The sequence below is a fragment of the Selaginella moellendorffii genome, unplaced genomic scaffold (assembly GCF_000143415.4).
Source record: "Selaginella moellendorffii unplaced genomic scaffold, v1.0 SELMOscaffold_391, whole genome shotgun sequence".
Classification (NCBI taxonomy): Eukaryota; Viridiplantae; Streptophyta; class Lycopodiopsida; order Selaginellales; family Selaginellaceae; genus Selaginella; species Selaginella moellendorffii.
Genome location: NW_003314646.1, coordinates 1 through 7,925, shown reverse-complemented (window position 1 = coordinate 7,925; position 7,925 = coordinate 1). Strand labels below are relative to the sequence as shown.

The 7,925-nt window shown below is 50.9% G+C and overlaps 2 long non-coding RNA genes across 2 annotated transcripts; both read left to right on the top strand.

Moving 5' to 3' along the window:
* Positions 1–8: 8 nt before the first annotated feature.
* LOC112343981 lies at positions 9–6,768 on the top strand. Its single transcript, XR_002991504.1, has 3 exons — positions 9–182; positions 6,281–6,316; positions 6,375–6,768. It is a non-coding gene; the product is annotated as an uncharacterized LOC112343981 (long non-coding RNA).
* A 162-nt stretch (positions 6,769–6,930) lies between these two features.
* LOC112343980 lies at positions 6,931–7,924 on the top strand. The gene is made up of 3 exons (XR_002991503.1): positions 6,931–7,687; positions 7,761–7,792; positions 7,864–7,924. It is a non-coding gene; the product is annotated as an uncharacterized LOC112343980 (long non-coding RNA).
* Position 7,925: the final 1 nt, after the last annotated feature.

Genomic DNA, 7,925 nt, shown 5'->3' with positions numbered 1-7,925 from the left:
AGCTTTGTTCTCCACTTCCGGTATGGTGACAACTATCGGGAGTCCAGCTCGTCGACGGTGCTGCGGCTCGTTGGTCTGTTCTTCCCCGGCGTTTCTGCTCACAGTCCAGTGAACTACGTCAATTCCGTGAGGCTCGGACCAGCGATGCTCGACACGAAATAGCTTGGCAGGAATGCCAAAAGGTGGTGATACTCTATTGTTTTCCTTTCTTTCCTGAATCCCGGCTGGTGTTTCGGCAGGTGTGTCGCACCCCAAAAATGGCCTAAATACTTAGCTTGGGCTAAGGTTGAGCCTAAGTGGTGAGTTTGGGCTTAAGGTTAGTACTAATCCTTGGGTTAGGGCTAAACCTTGGGTTTAGACCATCCTTAGGTGGCACCCCTTCGACACTTCATCAATCTCCACCAAGGGTCACTGAGTCTCCGCCACCTCAGTGATCCATAAGTCACATCCCTTACTTTGTTGACACAAGGTTCCAAGGGATGCCTCCTTTGGACACATCACTGATCCTCAACTCAACCCTTCCTTGTGTTTATATACTCACATCCATTCAATGCAAACCATCCTACCTTTTGGCAAAGCAGTGTGTGCTACTTTCCAAGTGGAAAGATCCTTGGATTCTAGACTAGTAGTGTTGGGGCTTGGGGTTTTCCTTTCGAGCTTCATTTCTGGTGCACTGCCCGGGAAAGTATGCACATTGCTGCTCTGCCGATGGAGTGAAGAATCCGAAGACAGCTCGGTAGCCGAACACAGCTCGGCGACTTCACTAAAGGAGGGGTGTGTATGCGCCGTTCGCAGTACGAGTACCAGAAATTGCTTGAGGAGAGACAACAAGAAGCCGAGAGAAGAGAAGCACAAAGGTTATTCCGGGAGGAGAGGTATCGTAGGAGACAAGGCCCTACACCCACTCCGGAGACAAGCCCAAGACCAAGCCGAGAGACATCTCCGGTTGGATCATCTAGAGAAGAACAAGAAGAAGAAGAAGAAGAGCAAGAGGAGGTTGTGATATCACCTCCTACACCACCACCATCACCACCACAAGCACAAGGACAAGGTCAGCAACAACAACAACAACCACCACAAGCAATGGCAACCGCGACAACAAAGATGAAATACTCTACCTTCACGGGAGTTGGAGATCCAGACGCTCACGTGATGGCATTTGAGAACACCACTACAGCAAATGATGAAGCTGGAGCCGTGGAAAGGAGGAAGCTATTTCCTGCTACCCTTCTTGGAGTGGCGGCGGAGTGGATGACCACTATTCCGGCAGGAGCTGATTGGGTAGCGTTGCGAGCAGCGTTCCTAACAGCGTTTCGACCTGTTGGATTCAATCAATGGATCATGGATAGCCTCTATGATTTCCAAATGTTGCCCGGAGAGAGCTTACAAAGTTATACCTTGCGATTCAAAGGTCTCTTGCTCAAGAGAACTCCACAACCTACGGCAGAAGAGCAAGTGAGATACTTTGTGGGAGGTCTTCCCCTCCCTTTGAAGATTCACGTGAAGTGCCAAAGCCCAGCGGACTTGAATACCGCAATAGCTTTTGCTGGGAATTGGGAACAAGCCCATCTTGGAGTGAATCGTCAAATGATGAGCTCGGGGAGTTCATCGGCCAATCCTATGGCCAACATGGCTACAACGAATCCAGCCATGTATTCAACAAGTGGACTCCACGGAGGAGTTGCACCTGCGGGAATGGGAACTATGGACTATACGAAGATGGCATACTCAACAGTACCTGGTCAAGTTCCTTCTCCCATGATGCAGCAGCAAATGCCTTATGGCATTTATCAACAATCACCGGTTCCGGATGTGAAAGCTGAAGTACAAGCCGAAGTGAAGAAAGCACAAGAAAGTTTGGTGGAAACCCTTACTCAGAAGATGTCGGACCTCCAGCTCAATTGGATTAAGGGAGTCCAAAGCCCATGACGACAGCAGAAGACCAGGGACAACATTTGGTGTGTTCGTTGCCGAAGTTACGGGCATTATCCCAACGAATGCCCGCAAGATGCTATACCTCGTTGCAAGCATTGCAAGCGAGCGAATCATAGATCAGAAGATTGCCACTATAAGCCGGGGAATCAGGTTCAAGCAGCTTACATCCATGCTACACCAGGAGGAATGCCTCAGCAGCAACAACTCCACATGCTTCCTCAACCGTACTCTCCACCGGTTACTTATGCTCCAGTTTATACGGGTGAGATGGTCCCAGTTTATGCTGCGGGGGTTACAGGAGGAGGAAGGGGTCGAGCACCACCAAGGAGAGGTCCTGTGACATGCTACAACTGTGGAGAAGTGGGCCATATTTCTCCAAATTGCCCGCATCCGCGAAAGCAAATTGGTTATCAACCAATTTGTGGCATTTGCCAAACTCAGGGGCTTCACGAGCAAGCAAACTGCCCTCACAAGCTTCAGAAAACCAGAGCCAAGAACGTGGTTGACTCTCAGGCTGTTTTCGTTCAGCCGATCAGCTGGAATGAGCACTACACAGCAAATGCCCAAGCTTATGCAATTGATCCCACTGGGCAAATGCTGCAGCCAAGCGTGTTCAACGCACAACAAACAGCTGAGGGAAGATATGCAGCAGATGTCTACACTGATGTTGAACCAGAGGAGGAATACAGGCAGCTGCAGCAGCAAAAGAATCAGCACCAGCTTCGACGAGGGGATAGCAGCCGAGTTACAACCATCACAGGGAATGCCCAGATTGGCGGGAGCCCTAATTTTCAAAAATCGAATTTTGAATTAAGGGGAAAACAAAGTATGGAGCAATCGGGAGGAATTCACCTTGGAGCTGGGGAGATGGAAGCCGATCGCCCTTGCCTGAACGTGGCCACACGCTCACAAGTAGTGCAGCAGCAGCAGAATGCAGGAGGCGTTCAATCTTGTGCTCCAGGGGAGTACGTGGATGATCCAGAGGCGATTGTACGCAGGTTCCGGAGGCGCCTCAAGGAGCAGGAAGTGGGAATGGAGAACAAACCAGCGCTGCACCGTGCATTCGAATCAACGCCGCCAGCACACGCGAAGAATTCAGAATTACTCAGGAACCCTAATTTTGGAATTAGGGATGTGGTGGCCGAGCAGCGAAGGGGCGCGGAGGTAAAGGCGGCAGCGGATGCGGGTTCATCCGCCAAGGCCCTGGAAGGAAGCGCCACGGCACTTGGTGGAACGGCGCTAAAGAGTGCCATCGGCTCACAAACAGGGCATCTGCAGCAAGCGACTGGTGAGCGAAGGATGGAGTGTGGCAAGGCAAGTGCTGAGGAAGGCGTGAGAGATCCCGAGGCCGGGCTATCAAGGAAGAAGGGGCGCAGATACAAGCGTGTGCCGAACTTGCAGCCCCCACCGTACGACGTTCTCGCTGATTTAAAGAATCAGAAGCCGAGTATCAGTTTTGCTCAGCTTCTAGCTTTGGCACCGGGTTTGAGGAAGGCTATTTCCACAGCCATGCAGGCACACAAAGAGGCGGTGGTGAACTCTGCCTGGCCTGTCATAGCGGATATGAGTTCTCCTTGCGTGGATGTGGAGATTCAGGGGGAACTCATACGTGGTTGCACGCTCGATGGAGGAAGCGGTGTAAACATCATGCCGCTGGAAACGTGGAGAAGGTTTGAGCTTCCACGCCTGTGCCAGTTCATTTTGCTGTCCGGATGGCCGATCAACGGAGAGTTCAGCCCGTGGGACTTGTTTCGGGTGTGAAAACCTGGATCGCAGGAGTAAACTTCTTCATTGATTTCGTGGTCCTCAAAATGAAGGAGGGAGCAGGTCTCAACTACCCGTTGTTGCTGGGCCGGCCCTGGCTGCTTCAAGCATCAGCTGAGCATAACTGGGGAACGGGGGTGCTGACCATCGGGGATGGGAACTTCCGAATTCCAATCCAAGTGCATGTCAGGCCGGGATATAAGCGGGAAAAACCAGTAGCTGTGGAACCAGAAGATGGAGACTCCGATACTACATCTGAATCCACTGAGGAGGATGTGTTTCAAGAGGAGGTGTCGGAAGAGGAGATGCCCGGTGTGGAGCTCCAGCAGCTCGTGGCTGAGGAGAACGTTTCTGAGAATGGAGCTGATGAAGAGCTGCAGCTGGTCATATCCGATCACCACTCAACGGTGAGCAGTCAAGATCTTCTTCAGCGGCTGGGAGCTTCTTCCCAGGTTCCTTTCCTTATGATCCAAGCGGAGATACTTCCTTTTCCTCCTAACGTTCGGGGAGATCCTGCGCTGGATGCTTCACTGTTTACCATGGGGTATGTGAAGGGCCTCGATTGTTTGACGTTGGTGGATCCTGGAGCGCTGCAGAGCTTCATCACCATTGACTTTGCTGTAGCAGCTCGGCTGCGGATCACCATCACTGAGCAGGACCAAGTGGCCGTATGTGCTGATGGGGACGTTTTTCCCATTTACGGCAAGGTGGAGGATGTTTTTCTCTTCCTCGGCAACCAACGCTTCATCGTGAACCTGTTGGTGATTAAGCGACCAGGAGACATTGCTGTTGTCCTTGGATCAGATTGGCTGAGGACTACTAATGCTGAGATGAACTACTTGCACGAGACTGTGGTCACAACAGATGAATTCGGACAGCGGGGCAGGCTGTACCTTTTTCGAAGAGGAGAGCTTGATCCCCCTTGCTACATGCTCCAAGTGATCACATTGCCTTCGGCTCAAGTGGTGGACGTTCGCTTGGTGGATGTGGGGACCCTCCGAGCTCAGGTTTTACATGAGGTGCAGACCTGCTTCATGACTGCTGCGGTGGCCGAGGAGTATGATGTGCAGGAGTTCGGCTTTCCAGGCCTGATGTTGGAGATACTTCCTGGAGTTTACCACCAGGTTCGTGGATTTATCCCTACAGTTGCTCTGATCGTGGGAGAGTTTCTGGTCACCACCCGGTTCCTGGTGCTGCAACTGGACAAGCTGGAGGAAGCCGAGGAACATCTGTTTCTCGGTCAGGAGTTGCTCCAGAAAGTTGAGGACCTGGTGGAGGATGTGCCTCTCGTTGTGGAGTGCAACGCTGTGGAGGTTTCAAGACTCCAGTCGGTGGAGTACGACCCTGAACTCGACAACTTTCCAGCTCGTTTTTTCCACAGTCGTGAAGCCGAGTTGAAGATCAGAGAGGTTCCAGCTGGGATAGAGGTGAACTCCTCTCCTTCTGAACCTGATTTCCTCACTTCCCCACTCTGTGTTCCCCTTCTCGTTGAGTTCAATGGAAATTCTGAGAGGAGGGAACTGCAGGTGGGAGCTCAGCTTTCACCAGATGCCAGAGAACTCTTCCATCAGCTCTTCCTCGAGTTCCGCGACATCTTTGCGTGGAGCTACGACGAGCTGAAAGGCGTGGATTCCGAAATCGCTCAACATCGAATTTGCCTGGTTGACGGTGCTATTCCTCGTCGCCAGCGAGCCTACCGCCTCAACCCGCGCTATGCAAAGGTAGTGAAGGAGGACATCGACAAACTTCAAGCTGCCGGCTTCATTGAGGAGGTGGAGGGGAGCGAGTGGGTCTCTCCCATTGTGGTGGTGCCAAAGAAGAACGGGAAGCTATCCAGAAAAGAAGGAAGGCATGGTATGACCGATTCCTTCGTCTCAAGCTCTTCAACGAGGGTGACCTAGTACTTCTCTACGAGAGTAAGTATTGGAAGCGACCTGGCAAACTTCGAGTTCGCTGGATTGGACCATATCGAGTGGAAGCTGTGTTTCCAAACGGCTCGGTGCAACTCAAGGATATGGAAGGAACTTCTCTTTCTACTCGCGTGAACGGGTCTCGCCTACGGAAGTACTACCCGCCGGAGACATTTTATCCATCTCAAGGGAGTGAGGAGGAGAGTGCTCCGGGATGTAGCACTATTGGAGGGGGGGTGATGTCGCACCCCAAAAATGGCCTAAATACTTAGCTTGGGCTAAGGTTGAGCCTAAGTGGTGAGTTTGGGCTTAAGGTTAGTACTAATCCTTGGGTTAGGGCTAAACCTTGGGTTTAGACCATCCTTAGGTGGCACCCCTTCGACACTTCATCAATCTCCACCAAGGGTCACTGAGTCTCCGCCACCTCAGTGATCCATAAGTCACATCCCTTACTTTGTTGACACAAGGTTCCAAGGGATGCCTCTTTTGGACACATCACTGATCCTCAACTCAAGGGTCGCAACCCTTCCTTGTGTTTATATACTCACATCCATTCAATGCAAACCATCCTACCTTTTGGCAAAGCAGTGTGTGCTACTTTCCAAGTGGAAAGATCCTTGGATTCTAGACTAGTAGTGTTGGGGCTTGGGGTTTTCCTTTCGAGCTTCAAGGTGTTCGAATAAAATGGAAATGGATCCACAGCGAAGGTTTGTTGGTTTCCTGCTCTTGGGAAGTTTGCTCATAGGTGGCTTGTGTCACTTTCAGGCATAAGCAAAGCATTTGTTTGAGACATCGACAGTGGAAAATCCAATGAGGTGAAGACAAGCCCAGCGCTTTTCCAGATTTTTAAGAACCAACGCAGGCAAACATCATCGTCCAGCTTCTTTCTCGTGTTCCTTCGTTCGTGCTCGTCTCTTACATCGTGAAGTGAATCGCGCATTACATCGATTAGGAAGGTTACCACCACCACAATCAAAGCACAGTAGAGTGTGTGCCTGTGCTAGCTAGCTGTTCTTGGTTATCACAAAAGAAGCTCTTCATTAATGCCGCAGCTTATGGCGCCTGCTCGCCAGCAGACATGAAAGCAAAGCAAATTTCTTTCTCTTTTTCTGGAGGGGAGAAGGAAAAACATTTCGGAATTTTAATAACCAGCTAGATCTAGGATCATGTTCTTCGTTTAGATCTCTCAAGCGTTAAAGTCTTAAAGGGAGAAAAGAAAAAGATCACAGGCATAAAGGCAACAATTTCTCTTATTCTGTCATTGATCACATCACCATCCAAAGCAACAAAGCAAAGCAAAGGTCGCTCTTTTACTTTGCTCTCTTTTACGACCAAAGTTGGTCACTATCACACTCTCCAAATCTCTCTTAACGCGCAAACGACGATCATTTTCTTCGTGGGGGCATTTGTGATCTTTGCGTGTGGGGAGTGTCCAAATCCCCCCAGGCAGCAAGAGAGTAGCAACTCCTCTGTCCGGTCAGGCTGGAAAGCGCGCGTCCAGAAATTGGATTGCTTTCTTTCTTCTGCGCGCCGAGACCCCTCTCTCTCTCTCTCTCTCTCTCTCTCTTCTTCCCTCTTTTCTCTCTTGCAGCTTTTTGTTTCGTGGGCATTCGCTGGCGCGCGCAGGACACATTCTTGCCGGGCTGGGCCGATCGAGCAAGCAATTGGGTCACTGGATTTGTCGTGCTGCTCTACTGGGTGGGATTTGCGAGCCAGAGAGTAAAAAGGATTGGTTTCTCATGCCTAGGGGGAGATGATCATATCTGATCAACCAAAGTCAAGGATAAGTGGACAGCGACTGGCCAGGATGAGAGAAGAGCCGAGAGGAGAAAAGAGAGACCTTTCTCCATCTTTCTTTCCCCTTTGTGTGGTAGTGGCTTAGCTCCTCTAGCTAGCGCTGGATAATTCCAATCCAGATAGATGGTTGGAATTGGATCTGAGGAGCTCTTGATCTTGTCGCTCGCCAAGAGATGAGGAGCGCTACTGGTGAATGGAGATCCGCGAGGTTCCAGAGGTGTCACCTCCAAACGGCGGTGCCAAGTCTTACAGCCATCGTTCGCATTCTTCGTCCTCTCGAGGTAAGAGGACAAACTCTTTTTTTTCCTCGTGGTAGCTCGAAGGTCTTAAACCGAGCGCTCTTTCGTTGGATAGGTTCTATCAAAGGCGCTGTTGGAGCGAGAAAGGTACGTTTTTGCAAACAAAGCGTCCGGTGGCTAGTCTCTAGAAATTGATGCTCGCTGCTTCTCTTTTCCAGATCAAAAACTCGGGTAGCGAGGAACAAAAGGCTCCGGAGCAGCAGCCCCGCATCTCTCCGGA